Source organism: Gorilla gorilla, chromosome 12, assembly GCF_029281585.2.
Source record: "Gorilla gorilla gorilla isolate KB3781 chromosome 12, NHGRI_mGorGor1-v2.1_pri, whole genome shotgun sequence".
NCBI classification, from domain to species: domain Eukaryota; kingdom Metazoa; phylum Chordata; class Mammalia; order Primates; family Hominidae; genus Gorilla; species Gorilla gorilla.
In genome coordinates this window covers 63,684,118-63,699,929 of record NC_073236.2, presented here as the reverse complement: position 1 = coordinate 63,699,929, position 15,812 = coordinate 63,684,118, and positions in this window count along the sequence as shown.

Sequence of the window (15,812 nt, the reverse complement as noted above, 5' to 3'; positions counted from 1 at the left end):
GTTTCTGAAAATGTTATCCTTTCTTTAATGTGAAGATGTCAGTATGTTTTATTGATTTATGCTTTTGTATTTATTGTTCTTTGAGTGTGGAAATGGGCACCTTTGGCTGAACCATGTTTCTTGCTTGGTATTGAAAATGACCTCATTCTTTTGTAAGTATTAGTCACATTTTAATGGGGACATATTCAACGTTTGTACAAGAACTCCCAAATCTTCTGAAAGCATTATCATCACACATGGGTGAATTTCAATTACCGATGGTGCCACCAATTCAGTGTTGTTCCTATATTATGATGACAGATGAAGGTGAGTTTTTAGATGGTCAGTGACTAAAGGCTTTGAAGCAACTGATGTCACTTGCTTTCCATTTGTATCCTTTCTGCTCTTAATTGTTGCTTCTGCTAGTAAGCAGGATGTATTATCCAAAACATACTAGGCTTTGAAAATGCAAGCTCTTTTGCTATGCATTAATATGATCATTTTTCTAAGTTAATGCATCATCATTACTTCCCACTTGGCACATGGGAAAACGTAGCACAAGCAGAACTAGGGTTTGAAGTCAAACCTCAAAAAAGAAAAAAAAATAGATTTTGCTCTTTAATAGAAAAGAGAAGAAGTAAGGGCTGCAAACAAAACAAAAATAACTCGAGTTGTATTTGGAAAATGGCTGCTAGACAGGCAGAATTTCTTGAGCACTTGGACTGAAGATGGTCATACAGTATGAGATGCTTTGCTTTTTCCATTCAGGCAGGATGTGGTTGAAAGGTGCTTTTAAATGTCATTCCCAGTATGGCAGAGGTGCAGACCAAGGAAAGCCTTTAGAATCCATTAGGTTGCTTTTAAGATTCCACCCCCCGCCACTTTACTATCTGAAAATTATTTTCTCCACTGTCAACAGGAGATAATAACATCTATCTTGCACGATTGTTGTGTAAAGCAGTGATCACAGTGCTGATATAGAGCAGCTACTCAATAAAAAGAAAGAGTTTTGAATGTTAATGAGAGAAGTTAAAACCTGCTCAGACAAGCAAAAAGCAACAAACTCTTCCCTGAGATTTATTTTCGTCATCTGTAAATACAGTAACAGGACCTTATTCTTTGGGTTGGAGTGAGGATTAAATCAATAAAGCACATGAAAATATGTTGCACAGAGCCTGGGTAATTGTAAGTGCTATATGAAGCTTTTTTCTCCTTTTTTTCAGTTACAGATTTGGGTAATAAATGCTTTCCTGGTATAGTAGTGCTTGTGTTTTAGATTTGTAAATTTAGAAACATTTTAATAATACCTTAAATATAATAAAACAATATTTTCAGAAGAAGTAGGTGTGTAATGATTGGTTTACATTTTGTGGTAAATTGAATTAGTGATCTAGTGGCTTGGAAATTCAGGATGTGCCTATTGTGTGGGAGAAAAAACTGCACTGGTAAAACAGAAGAACAAAGAAATTGAGAGAAAATACAATCTACCATCAATTAAGAGTCAGTCTTGGGCAATGTGAACTGGAAGACAGATGTATTGGTTATCAACTTCTGAAAAGGCATTAGAATAACCTGTTGATCAGCAAAGCTAAGTTTATTAAGGTTTAGGGTAGTGAACCTTGGCAGGCTTGGTAGTATCTGATTGGGAGTGTTTTATAAAATGCAATGGGTCTTTTGATGGCAGCCCACATCACAATAATAATCAGATAGATGAAAGGCAGAACTTTTTGTTACCTACAGCTCAAAAGAAAGATCACTGTCAGGCATGGTTACTTAGGGGGTAGTTTCCCAGGACGGGGTAATAGCAAGCTAGAGCTGTAAGATGCAGTTTAAGTATGGCAAGCAGGATAGGATTAGCTAGGTTTTGTGGGCTCCCTGTGGATTAGCTAATTTGAATAATTTCCCAAGCTCCAGGACATAAGAACTGTCCCTAGTTGTCTGATACCTGGCCCTCGGGTGATTAACACAGGTGCAGAGTGGCCAGGAAGATGAAGTATGAAGCCCCGATAAGGAAGTGATTGGAGTATGGACATAACCAGCTGCTCAAGAAGGAGAACTGTCTGAACTTAAATTAGGGATTGAAAACTGAGTCAAGACAGCCTTTAAAAACAAAACAACAACAACAACAAGAACAGGAAAAACTTTATTACAGGAAGATGTCGGGAAAAAATTTATTAAGTATTGAGGTCTGGGCTCATGTAGTTTAAGGCATGTTTTTCATGGCAGGGACTGATTGAGACTGGGCAAAATTCATAACTTAATATCTTACTATTGAGGGTGCATAGAGAGTTAAGGCTCTGGAAACAGATCTTGATAAATTTTTGCTCGGCAAGCCAGCTTCTTGTCCAGATGAACAATCTATAAACTTCAGATGGGGGCTATTTCCCTGAATGAGACAACGCTTTACTTGGACACAATAGTCTTTAAGAATTTCCTGCAACAGTGAAGTTACTCATTAGACTATTTTTTCCTCAGGCTAGAATTTTTGGAATAAACAGTAAAATTACATGGACACAAGTGTTCCCAGCTGTAAGTCCTGATAGTTAAGCAGCATGGATTCAGATGGTCTTAGTTCTCAGAGGAAAGAGTAAGACTTCTACACATGAAATAATAGCAAACCCACAAAACATTAATATATATGCTTATTAATATATAGGAAAACAGATCAGAGTATTTTAAATATTTACACACATGTTAAAGTGTATATTCATACGTGATATTCTGTAATACAGAACTTAAAGCTAGAGGATTTAAAGGAAAAGTAGATTAGGCAATGTATTACAGTTGAAAGAGCATTTGAATGAGAGAAAAGAAGCAGACTTCAAGCCTAACTTGATCTTAACTTGACACTAAGATGATGTTTCTACTTGGGCAAGTCACTGATGGAGTTTTACGTCAAGAACTGGACCACTTTTTTCTGTTATTGTTTGTTTTTGTCTTCTTTGTGACTATAGTGCAATGCTTAGCATAATATTAATGATCAGCTGTTTGCTGAATCAAAGAATGAATTTGATAGACAAATGTTCGTGGAAGACATGCGTATCAAACTGAGCAATAAATGGAGTAGAACTGGGAAGAAAGCAAGCATTCCCCCCACCAAAAAAAAGAGAATACGAGTGGGTGAAAAGGAGATGATACTTTTATAGGACAATGAAACATTAATGCTTCCCAAATCTGTGAGGAATTAATAGTAGAGCTGGTAAGGTGAGGGAGGTCACAAGAAATGGAAGACCTGAAAAAATCAGGAATTTATATTTGATGGGTATGATAGTAGTTCTTCAAATTTTTCCATGAAGCATTCCTAATGACTGATGGAGGTAGCCAGCTTTTGTGGTCCCAGGAGAAAACATGGAAGGATAACGGTAAGCCCAAAATTTCCACAGAGTTTCCTGTTTTATATTAAAATTGTACCTCATATTTACATTCTACCTTGTAATATATCTGCACTAGTTTTGTTGTAAGAATACTACATTTCCCCAAATCCCTGCATTAAAATATCACTCTATAAATCTACACTCTCTTTTTTGGGTAAATTATTGTCCCTACCCTGCCTTCCTTATCCCAGTTATGCCAATTTCTGTTTGAGAACCACTTGAAAAATTTAGTAAAAGAATGATATAATGGAAAAGAGGTTTAAAAATACCAATCTATAAATATCTTTTTGTAGATAGGTAGGTGCAAAGAAGAGCATTTGTTTAGGCAGGGGAATCAGAAGATGTCTGGTGATTCAATTGGGTGGTAGCAAGGACAGTGAAGGGGTTGGCAAACTACAGCCCAGCCCATGGGCCAAATTCTGCCAGTTTTGTAAATAAAATTTTGGAAACAGCCATATGAACTCATTTACATATTGTTTGTGATTGTTTTAAATACTACAATGTAGAGTTGAGTGTTGCAACAGAGACCAAATAGCCTCCAAAGATATAAATACTCACTTTCAGGTGATACAGAAAAAGTTTGCTGGCTCCTGGTTTAGTTTAAAGTGATGCCAGTGGGGTTGAAGAGGAAAGCAATCCATATGAAAAAAAATTGTAAAGAAGGAGTTGCTAGATAACAACCCCCCACCCCCCCCCCCAAAAAAAACCTGCTTTGTGATTTATAGGATACAGGATTTGAAAGTAGTAGAATACTTACACTTTATCTACTTCAAAGGCAACTTGAAGTTTTCAAGCCTGGGTAACTCAGAAAATTATGGTGTCCTTGGCAGACACAGGGTGATAGAGAGAAAAGCCAGTTTAGGGGTTCTCAATCTTTTACATGTTGATTCTGAGGTGACAGACTAACTCCAAAAAATGTCTAACGGCATGCTGCACCTATTGGAGTGTAACTTGAATGCAAGATGATGACGAGGGTATAGATTCAGAAGTCATCAACAGAAGATATAACCAGAGTCATTTTCACTAGCAGAAGAACAGTCAATACATTTAATGGTGAAAGAAAAAAAGGCAAAAAGGTGGTTCATGAGATCCATGAATTGAACAGGGTAACAAGAGACTAAATGCCTGTTTATATCCATGACAGCCTCCAGCCTGCCATCTAGTTTGTCTGGTTGCCCTTTGATTCTCCATCAATTAAGTATACAGATAAATTGGCTAATCCTTATGAACTGTGTTGAGAAAACAGAATGAAGTATTTAAAACACTTTTATAGCTCCAAAAATAAAAAGAAACACTACAGGCAAATTCTAGGGATTATCATTATTATCCAGGAAAATCAGCTATACCTCAGATATTATAATACTGTGGGTCAAATTATGCTTTTTGTGAGTGCAGTGAGCTGTATAATATATGATACTAACTATAACTTGATCCCAGCATTAAGAATGTGATTCTACAACATTTCCTTAGGGCAAAAGGAGTGGAGTGAATATTAGAAGGGTTTATAGCTTGTTAGATTTTGTCAGACTTTAATTTAGTTATACAGTTAAGATATCTATTTTAATGTATGATAAATGAGCTGAAGATTATCTAATATTTTAGGGAGTATATAAATGAACTGTTTACATTATCTTTAACTCAGAATTGGTAAGATCATCATGGACTGAATTAACACCCATTCCTCCCAGCAACTCTCATCTTTCTTTGTTAGGCCATGATGAAGCAATAACCACGCCCATTTCCTCCTGTTCTGGCCAATGACTTGCTTCCACTCAAATAACACAGATTTGATATTCGGTTTCCCAAAAGTGGAAAAGAGGAAAGTCAGAGCCAAGTGGGAAGACCTACACTTAATGCTTTCACTCATTTTGTCATTAATAACGCTGCTCAAGACCAATTGAGATAAAGAATAAAAAACTATCAGCTATTTTTCTGAGGGGATGGATAAGCAAACATGAATCCTTTCTCGCTACATAGTTAGTTGACATTAATCAACTTGCGTAGTCTTGAAGACCAATATATGTGCTTTTATGATATTCTTACAGTGAGCCTTTGGTCACTGGCATTTTTTATGTTATAAAAATAAAGAGAATTAGAGTATGGATGTAGGAGAAAAAAATTGATGCAGCTTAGAAAGCTCATTAAGAAAAGAAGGTTTATTATTAATCTGCCAAGATTGATTCCGAGGTGAAATAATGCCGTTAGCACTGTCTTGAGTTATCAGTATTTATCCTGATTCTTCTAGCCATTCAGAAAGAAAATAGATTAACAGAAAATAACACAACAACCTCAAATATAACTAAATGCTGTAGCTATGTCTATGCGGTTTTGCTGAAAGTCAACAGAAAATGTGCTTTAAGAAAGAGAAAGAGAATAGAGGTGGCATCTGTCTTCTCCAGACATCATGAGGTTTAAAACTCTTCCACCAGCCACGGGCAAAAAAGACGTTACTCAGTCTATCAGCAACTACATTCAGTTGTGGATAAATGTGACCTAAAATAGTGACTTAAACAAATTAGAATTTTATCTTTCCGTGTAGTGAAAAGTTCAAAGAAGTTAGCAATCCTGGCCTGCTGTGTGACTTCATAATGTCATTAGGACACAGAGCTCTGCTTCCCTTCAGCCACTGTAGTATATGGCTACTGTCTCACGGTCACGAAAACTAACACTCTCCTCTCCACTCTTGCTCTTCTCCCCTGTGGCTGGCTCCATAAGCATGTTTCAGAAAGGAGAAAGGGAAAAAGGTGTGGAAATGGCCATGCCAGCTCAGTCAGACCCTCCTTTTAAACGCTTTCCATTGTTTACATCTCATTTAATAGAACTATGACAGTGCTATAAGATAACAACTAGCTGCTAAGGGAAGTTGAGAAATTGTTTAGTCTAGGCATGTGGCCACCCTGAATAAGAAAAGGATTCGATAGAAAGAAAGGCGGAGGGAATAGATATTGAGTGGTAGCTAACCGTCTCTGTCAAAAGTGCAAATTTAATGTCTCTAATACTGCTCAAGATGACACCGCTTTGTTCAGATGCTGTAAATCTGGTTTTGATACTTCTAGGTACAGTCCATAGGTAAAGAACCTGGCATGTTGTGAATTTATACACAGGAGTTTTTTCTCTTGTAGAATCCATACAAAATGGCAATATATAGAGTTCTGGTATGGAGGAAGAAAGAAAGAATAAAAAGAGAGAAATGACTAAATGACTTCAGAATCTCTCTCGCTACAATCATTCTTTCCCCTGATTTATTCTTTTTTCCTTTTTTTGAAATAGAGTTTTACTCTTGTGGCCCAGGTGGGAGTGCAATGGCACGATCTTGTTTCACCACATCTCTGCCTTTTGGGTTCAAGCGATTCTCCTGCCTCAGCCTCCCGAGTAGCTGGGTTTACAGGCATGGGCCACCATGTCCAGCTAATTTTGTATTTTTAGTAGAGACAGGGTTTCTCCATGTTGGTCAGGCTGGTCTCGAACTCCTGACCTCAGGTGATCCACCTGCCTTTGCCTCCCAAAGCCCTGGGATTACAGGCATGGGCTACTGCAGCCGCCCTCCCCTGACTCATTCTTTTCACCTTTCTTCAATGGAAAAATCTGGGGTCAAAACTAGAATAATGAGAAAGTGGATAGACATCTGTTCCCATCTTAAATGTGGAATATTCCAGAGAATCTTAAGCCTTTCTTTCATTTTATGGCAAATCTATACTAATACACTTCCACTTTCAGGCACTATCAAAGATTCTGGAGTTAAATGAAGTTGCTACTTTTGTAAGAACGAGCAATTCTGATTAATTTTTTAAAATAAATTTGTTTATTGGAATAGTTTTTAATTTACATAACTATTACAAAAATAGTACAGAGAGTTCCCATGTACTCATACCCAGATTTCCCTATTGTTAACATCTTACATTAGTGTGGTATATTTGTTACAATTAATGGAGCATTAATTGGTTCCTTTTGGTTCTGGTAGTTTCTTAGACTGTCCTTGTTTTTGATGACCTTGACAACTTTGAGGGAACTGGCAAGGTATTTCACAAATGTCCCTTACTAAGCTTTATTACATGTTGCTTCATTGAATTTTGGTGATGAAGACCACAAAGGTGAAGTGCCATTTCATCACATCATATTTGTGAGTTTTGATCTTGACCAACAGGCTGAGATAGTACTTGTCAGGTTTCTCCACTGTAAACTTACCCTTTTCCATCTCATACTCTTTGAAAAGAAGGCACTATGTGCAGCCTACACTTATGAGTAGAGAATTACGCTCAGTATCAATAAATTAAAAAAAATCAAAATCATACCAAACATATAATCAGTCCACAGTGGAATACAAATATAAATCAATGCCAAGAAAATCTCTCAAAACCACATAACTACATGAAACTTAAACAATTTGCCGCTGAATGATTTTTAGGCAAAGAATAAAATTAAGGCAGAAATAAAAACATTCTTTTTTTTCAGATAAATATTGCTTTTTATTGTTTCCATTTTACATTTGGAAAAAAATGAGACTCCAAAATCGATGTCAATTACCAATATAATTTAACAAAGTCAGTGTTTAAATTTAGATCTGCCTTCTTCTAAATTCCAGAAATAGAACAGCTGCTATTAATTTAACATATCAGTCTTTGGCCAGTGATGATTATAATATGATAATGCAACCTCAGTTCTTACAATGTGTTGTTAGTTAACTATGAGTAAATTAATATAATAGTAAATAAATAAATCTCTTGTGTTTTTTATTTCTTTATATTTTTATTTTATTTTATTATTATTATACTTTAAGTTTTAGGGTGCATGTGCACAATGTGCAGGTTAGTTACATATGTATACATGTGCCATGCTGGTGTACTGCACCCATTAACTCGTCATTTAGCATTAGGTATATCTCTTAATGCTATCCCTCCCACCTCCCCCCACCCCACAACAGTCCCCAGAGTGCGATGTTCCCCTTCCTGTGTCCATGTGTTCTCATTGTTCAGTTCCCACCTGTGAGTGAGAACATGTGGTGTTTGGTTTTTTGTCCTTGCGATAGTTTACTGAGAATGATGATTTCCAATTTCATCCATGTCCCTACAAAGGACATGAACTCATCCTTTTTTATGGCTGCATAGTATTCCATGGTGTATATGTGCCACATTTTCTTAATCCAGTCTATCATTGCTGGACATTTGGGTTGGTTCCAAGTCTTTGCTATTGTGAATAGTGCCACAATAAACATACATGTGCATGTGTCTTTATAGCAGCATGATTTGTATTTCTTTGGGTATATACCCAGTAATGGGATGGCTGGGTGAAATGGTATTTCTAGTTGTAGATCCCTGAGGAATCACCACATTGACTTCCACAATGGTTGAACTAGTTTCCAGTCCCACCAACAGTGTAAAAGTGTTCCTATTTCTCCACATCCTCTCCAGAACCTGTTGTTTCCTGACTTTTTAATGATCGCCATTCTAACTGATGTGAGATGGTATCTCATTGTGGTTTTCATTTGCATTTCCCTGATGGCCAGTGATGCTGAGCATTTTTTCATGTGTTTTTTGGCTGCATAAATGTCTTCTTTTGAGAAGTGTCTGTTCATGTCCTTTGCCCACTTTTTGATGGGGTTGTTTGTTTTTTTCTTGTAAATTTGTTTGAGTTCATTGTAGATTCTGGATATTAGCCCTTTGTCAGATGAGTAGGTTGTGAAAATTTTCTCCCATTTTGTAGGTTGCCTGTTCACTCTGATGGTAGTTTCTTTTGCTGTGCAGAAGCTCTTTAGTTTAATTAGATCCCATTTGTCAATTTTGTCTTTTGTTGCCATTGCTTTTGGTGTTTTAGACATGAAGTCCTTGCCCATGCCTATGTCCTGAATGGTAATGCCTAGGTTTCTTCTAGGGTTTTTATGGTTTTAGGTCTAACGTTTAAGTCTTTAATCCATCTTGAATTGATTTTTGTATAAGGTGTAAGGAAGAGATCCAGTTTCAGCTTTCTACATATGGCTAGCCAGTTTTCCCAGCATCATTTATTAAATAGGGAATCCTTTCCCCATTGCTTGTTTTTCTCAGGTTTGTCAAACATCAGATAGTTGTAGATATGCGGCATTATTTCTGAGGGCTCTGTTCTGTTCCATAGGTCTATATCTCTGTTTTGGTACCAGTACCATGCTGTTTTGGTTACTGTAGCCTTGTAGTATAGTTTGAAGTCAGGTAGCGTGATGCCTCCAGCTTTGTTCTTTTGGCTTAGGATTGACTTGGTGATGCAGGCTTTCTCTTGGTTCCATATGAACTTTAAAGTAGTTTTTTCCAATTCTGTGAAGAAAGTCATTGGTAGCTTGATGGGGATGGCATTGAATTTGTAAATTACCTTGGGCAGTATGGCCATTTTCACGATATTGATTCTTCCTACCCATGAGCATGGAATGTTCTTCCATTTGTTTGTATCCTCTTTTATTTCATTGAGCAGTGGATTGTAGTTCTCCTTGAAGAGGTCCTTCATGTCCCTCGTAAGTTGGATTCCTAGGTATTTTATTCTCTTTGAAGCAATTGTGAATGGGAGTTCACTCATGATTTGGCTCTCTGTTTGTCTGTTATTGGTGTATAAGAATGCTTGTGATTTTTGTACGTTGATTTTGTATCCTGAGACTTTGCTGAAGTTGCTTATCAGCTTAAGGAGATTTTGGGCTGAGACAATGGGGTTTTCTAGATATACAATCATGTCATCTGCAAACAGGGACAATTTGACTTCTTCTTTTCCTGATTGAATACCCTTTATTTCCTTCTTCTGCCTAACTTCCCTGGCCAGAACTTCTAACACTATGTTGAATAGGAGTGGTGAGAGAGGGCATCCCTGTCTTGTGCCAGTTTTCAAAGGGAATGCTTCCAGTTTTTGCCCATTCAGTATGATATTGGCTGTGGGTTTGTCATAGATAGCTCTTATTATTTTGAGATACTTCCCATCAATACCTAATTTGTTGAGAGCTTTTAGCATGAAGGGTTGTTGAATTTTGTCGGAGGCCTTTTCTGCATCTATTGAGATAATCATGTGATTTTTGTCTTTGGTTCTGTTTATATGCTGGATTACATTTATTGATTTGAGTATATTGAACCAGCCTTGCATCCCAGGGATGAAGCCCACTTGATCATGGTGGATAAGCTTTTTGATGTGCTGCTGGATTCGGTTTGCCAGTATTTTATTGAGGATTTTTGCATCAATGTTCATCTAAGATTTTGGTCTAAAATTCTCTTTTTTGGTTGTGTCTCTGCCCAGATTTGGTATCAGGATGATGCTGGCCTCATAAAATGAGTTAGGGAGGATTCTCCCTTTTTCCGTTGATTGGAATAGTTTCAGAAGGAATGGTACCAGTACCTCCTTGTACCTCTGGTAGAATCGGCTGTGAATCCATCTGGTCCTGGAGTCTTTCTGGTTGGTAAGCTATTGATTATTGCCACAATCTCAGAGCCTGTTATTGGTCTATTCAGAGATTCAACTTCTTCCTGGTTTAGTCTTGGGAGAGTGTATGTGTCAAGGAATTTATCCATTTCTTCTAGATTTTCTAGTTTATTTGCGTAGAGGGGTTTGTAGTATTCTCTGATGGTAGTTTGTATTTCTGTGGGATTGGTGGTGATATCCCCTTTATCATTTTTTATTGCCTCTATTTGATTCTTCTCTCTTTTCTTCTTGATTAGTCTTGCTAGCAGTCTATGAATTTTGTTGATCCTTTCAAAAAACCAGCTCCTGGATTCATTAATTTTTGAAGGGTTTTTTTGTGTCTCTATTTCCTTCAGTTCTGCTGTGATTTTAGTTATTTCTTGCCTTCTGCTAGCTTTTGAATGTGTTTGTTCTTGCTTTTCTAGTTCTTTTAATTGTGATGTTAGGGTGCCAATTTTGGATCTTTCCTGCTTTCTCTTGTGGGCATTTAGTGCTATAAATTTCCCTCTACACACTGCTTTGAATGTGTCCCAGAGATTCTGGTATGTTGTGTCTTTGTTCTCGTTGGTTTCAAAGAACATCTTTATTTCTGCCTTCATTTCGTTATGTACCCAGTAGTCATTCAGGAGCAGGTTGTTCAGTTTCCATGTATTTGAGTGGTTTTGAGTGAGTTTCTTAATCCTGAGTTCTAGTTTGATTGCACTGTGGTCTGAGAGATAGTTTGTTATAATTTCTGTTCTTTTACATTTGCTGAGGAGAGCTTTCCTTCCAACTATGTGGTCAATTTTGGAATAGGTGTGGTGTGGTGCTGAAAAAATGTATATTCTGTTGATTTGGGGTGGAGAGTTCTGTAGATGTCTATTAGGTCTGCTTGGTGCAGAGCTGAGTTCAATTTCTGGGTATCCTTGTTGACTTTCTGTCTCATTGATCTGTCTAATGTTGACAGTGGGGTGTTAAAGTCTCCCATTATTATTGTGTGGGAGTCTAAGTCTCTTTGTAGGTCACTCAGGACTTGCTTTATGAATCTTGGTGCTCCTGTATTGGGTGCATATATATTTAGGATAGTTAGCTCTTCTTGTTGAATTGATCCCTTTGCCATTATGTAATGGCCTTCTTTGTCTCTTTTGATCTTTGTTGGTTTAAAGTCTGTTTTATCAGAGACTAGGATTGCAACCCCTGCCTTTTTTGTTTTCCATTTGCTTGGTAGATCTTCCCCCATCCTTTTATTTTGAGCCTATGTGTGTCTCTGCACATGAGATGGGTTTCCTGAATACAGCACACTGATGGGTCTTGACTCTTTATCCAATTTGCCAGTCTGTGTCTTTTAATCGGAGCATTTAGTCCATTTACATTTAAAGTTAATATTGTTATGTGTGAATTTGATCCTGTCATTATGATTTTAGCTGGTGATTTTGCTCGTTAGTTGATGCAGTTTCTTCCTAGTCTCGATGGTCTTTACATTTTGGCGTGATTTTGCAGTGGCTGGTACCGGCTGTTCCTTTCCATGTTTAGTGCTTCCTTCAGGAGCTCTTTTAGGGCAGGCCTGGTGGTAACAAAAGCTCTGAGCATTTGCTTGTCTGTAAAGTATTTTATTTCTCCTTCACTTATGAAGCTTAGTTTGGCTGGATATGAAATTGTGGGTTGAAAATTCGTTTCTTTAAGAATGTTGAATATTGGCCCCCACTCTCTTCTGGCTTGTAGAGTTTCTGCCGAGAGATCCGCTGTTAGTCTGATGGGCTTCCCTTTGTGGGTAACCTGACCTTTCTCTTTGGCTGCCCTTAACATTTTTTCCTTCATTTCTACTTTGGTGAATCTGACAATTATGTGTCTTGGAGTTGCTCTTCTCGAGGAGTATCTTTGTGGCATTCTGTGTATTTCCTGAATCTGAATGTTGGCCTGCCTTGCTAGATTGGGGAAGTTCTCCTGGATAATATCCTTCACAGTGTTTACCAACTTGGTTCCATTCTCCCCGTCACTTTCAGGTATGCCAATCAGACGTAGATTTGGTCTTTTCACATAGTCCCATATTTCTTGGAGGCTTTGCTCATTTCTTTTTATTCTTTTTTCTCTAAACTTCCCTTCTCGCTTCATTTCATTCATTTCATCTTCCATCACTGATACCGTTTCTTCCAGTTGATTGCATCGGCTCCTGAGGCTTCTGCATTCTTCACATAGTTCTCGAGCCTTGGCTTTCCGCTCCATCAGCTCCTTTAAGCACTTCTCTGTATTGGTTATTCTAGTTATACATTCGCCTAAATTTTTTTCAAAGTTTTTAACTTCTTTGCCTTTGGTTTGAATTTCCTCCTGTAGCTCAGAGTAGTTTGATCGTCTGAAGCCTTCTTCTCTCAGCTCATCAAAGTCATTCTCCATCCAGCTTTGTTCCATTGCTGGTGGGGAACTGCATTCCTTTGGAGGAGGAGAGGTGCTCTGCTTTTTAGAGTTTCCAGTTTTTCTGCTCTGTTTCTTCCCCATCTTTGTGGTTTTGTCTACTTTTGGTCTTTGATGATGGTGATGTACAGATGGGTTTTTGGTGTGGATGTCCTTTCTGTTTGTTAGTTTTCCTTCTAACAGACAGGACCCTCAGCTGCAGGTCTGTTGGAGCTTGCTAGAGGTCCACTCCAGACCCTGTTTGCCTGGGTATCAGCAGCAGTGGCTGCAGAATAGCGGATTTTTGTGAACTGCGAATGCTGCTGTCTGATCATTCCTCTGGAAGTTTTGTCTCAGAGGAGTACCCGGCCGTGTGAGGTGTTAGTCTGCCCCCACTGGGGGGTGCCTCCCAGTTAGGCTGCTTGGGGGTCAGGGGTCAGGGACCCACTTGAGGAGGCAGTCTGCCCATTCTCGGATCTCCAGCTGCGTGGTGGGTGAACCACTGCTCTCTTCAAAGCTCTCAGACAGGGACATTTAAGTCTGGAGAGGTTACTGCTGTCTTTTTGTTTGTCTGTGCCCTGCCCCCAGAGGTGGAGCCTACAGAGGCAGGCAGGCCTCCTTGAGCTGTGGTAGGCTCCACCCAGTTCGAGCTTCCTGGCTGCTTTGTTTACCTAAGCAAGCCTGGGCAATGGCGGGCGCCCCTCTCCCAACCTGGCTGCCACCTTGCAGTTTGATCTCAGACTGCTGTGCTAGCAATCAGCGAGACTCCATGGGCATAGGACCCTCGGAGCCATGTGCGGGATATAATCTCCTGGTGCGCCATTTTTTAAGCCTGTCTGAAAAGCGCAGTATTCGGGTGGGAGTGACCCGATTTTCCAGGTGCCATCTGTCACCACTTTCTTTGACTAGGAAAGGGAACTCCCTGACCCCTTGCACTTCCTGCATGAGGCAATGCCTCACCCTGCTTCAGCTTGTGCACAGTGCGCTGCACCCACTGTCCTGTGCCCACTATCTGGCACTCCCTAGTGAGATGAACCTGGTACCTCAGATGGAAATGCAGAAATCACCCGTCTTCTGCGTCACTCATGCTGGGAGCTGTAGACCAGAGTTGTTCCTATTTGGCCATCTTGGCTGCCCCCCCAAAAACATTGTTATAAATAAATGAAGACAGAGATACACCATATCAAAATCTCAAATACGGCAAAAGCAATGTTGAGAGGAAAGTCTGTAGTGCTAAAGTCCTACCTCAAATGCTAGAAAGGTTTCAACTTAATGATCTAACATCACACCTAGAAGAACTAGGAAAAAAAAGAACAAACTACTAGCTGAAGAAAAGAAATAACTAAAATCAGAGCTGAACTGAATAAACTTTTATCCAAAAATCCACACACACACACACAAAAAGTAAACAAAAGTTGGTTATTTGAAAGTTGAAATAAGATCAATAGACCACAAGCTATATTAACAAAGAAAGGGAAGATCCAAATAAGCACAATCAGAAATGACAAGGGTGACGTTACTACTAATTCCAAAGACATACCATAGATGCTCAGACGCTCTTATAAACATGTCTATGCACACAAATTAGGAAATCTAGAGGAAATGGATAAATTCCTGGAGACAAATAACTTTCCAAAATTGAATCAGGAAGAAACTCAAACACTTAACAGAGCAATATTGAGTTTCAAAATTGAATCAGTAATAAAATACCTACCACCCCAAAAAAAGCTGTGGACAAGATGGATTCACAGCCAAATTCTGCCAGACATTCAAGAAAGAACAGGTAATTATTCTACTAAAGCTATTTGTATTAGTCCATTTTCATGTCCCAGATAAAGACATACTCAAGACTGGGCAAGAGGTTTAATATGGACTTACAGTTTCACGTGGCTTGGGAAGCCTCACAATCATGATGGAAGACAAGGAGCAACAAGTGACATCTTACATGGGTGGCAGCAGACAAAGGAAAAAAAAGAGCTTGTGCAAAGAAACTCCCCCTTAAGTACTATCAGATCTCTTGTGACATCCCCCCATTACCATGAGAACATTATGGGAAAGAACTGCCCCCATGTTCCTCCCACCAGGTCCCTCCCACAACATGTGGGAATTCAAGATGAGATTTGGATGGGAACGTAGCCAAACCATATTACATATTACCACATTACACCCCTGGCCTCTCCCAAATATCGTGTCCTCACATTTCAAAACCAATCATGCCTTCCCAACTGTCCCCCAAAGTCTTAATTCATTCCAGCATTAACTCAAAAGTCCACAGTCCAAAGTCTTATCTGAGGCAAGGCAAGACTTTTCCACCTATGAGCCTGTAAAATCAAAAGCAGATTAGTTACTTCCTAGATATAGTGGGGTACAGGCGTTGAGTAAATACACCCACTCTAAATGGGAGAAATTGGGCAAATCAAAGGGGCTAGAGGGGAAAACAAAGGGGACGCTAGAGGGGAAAGAGGGATAAGAGCTGAAAAATTAACTATTAGGGACTATGCTCAGTACCTGGGTAACAGAATCATTCATATCCCAAACCTCAAAATCACACAACATACTCAGCTAACAAATCTGTACATATATATACTCCCTGAATCTAAAATAAAAGTTGGAAAAATAAATAAATAAAATTATCAGCCACACACACAAGATAATTATGCTCTTCTCTTTAGGAGCATAAAGTTACTTACA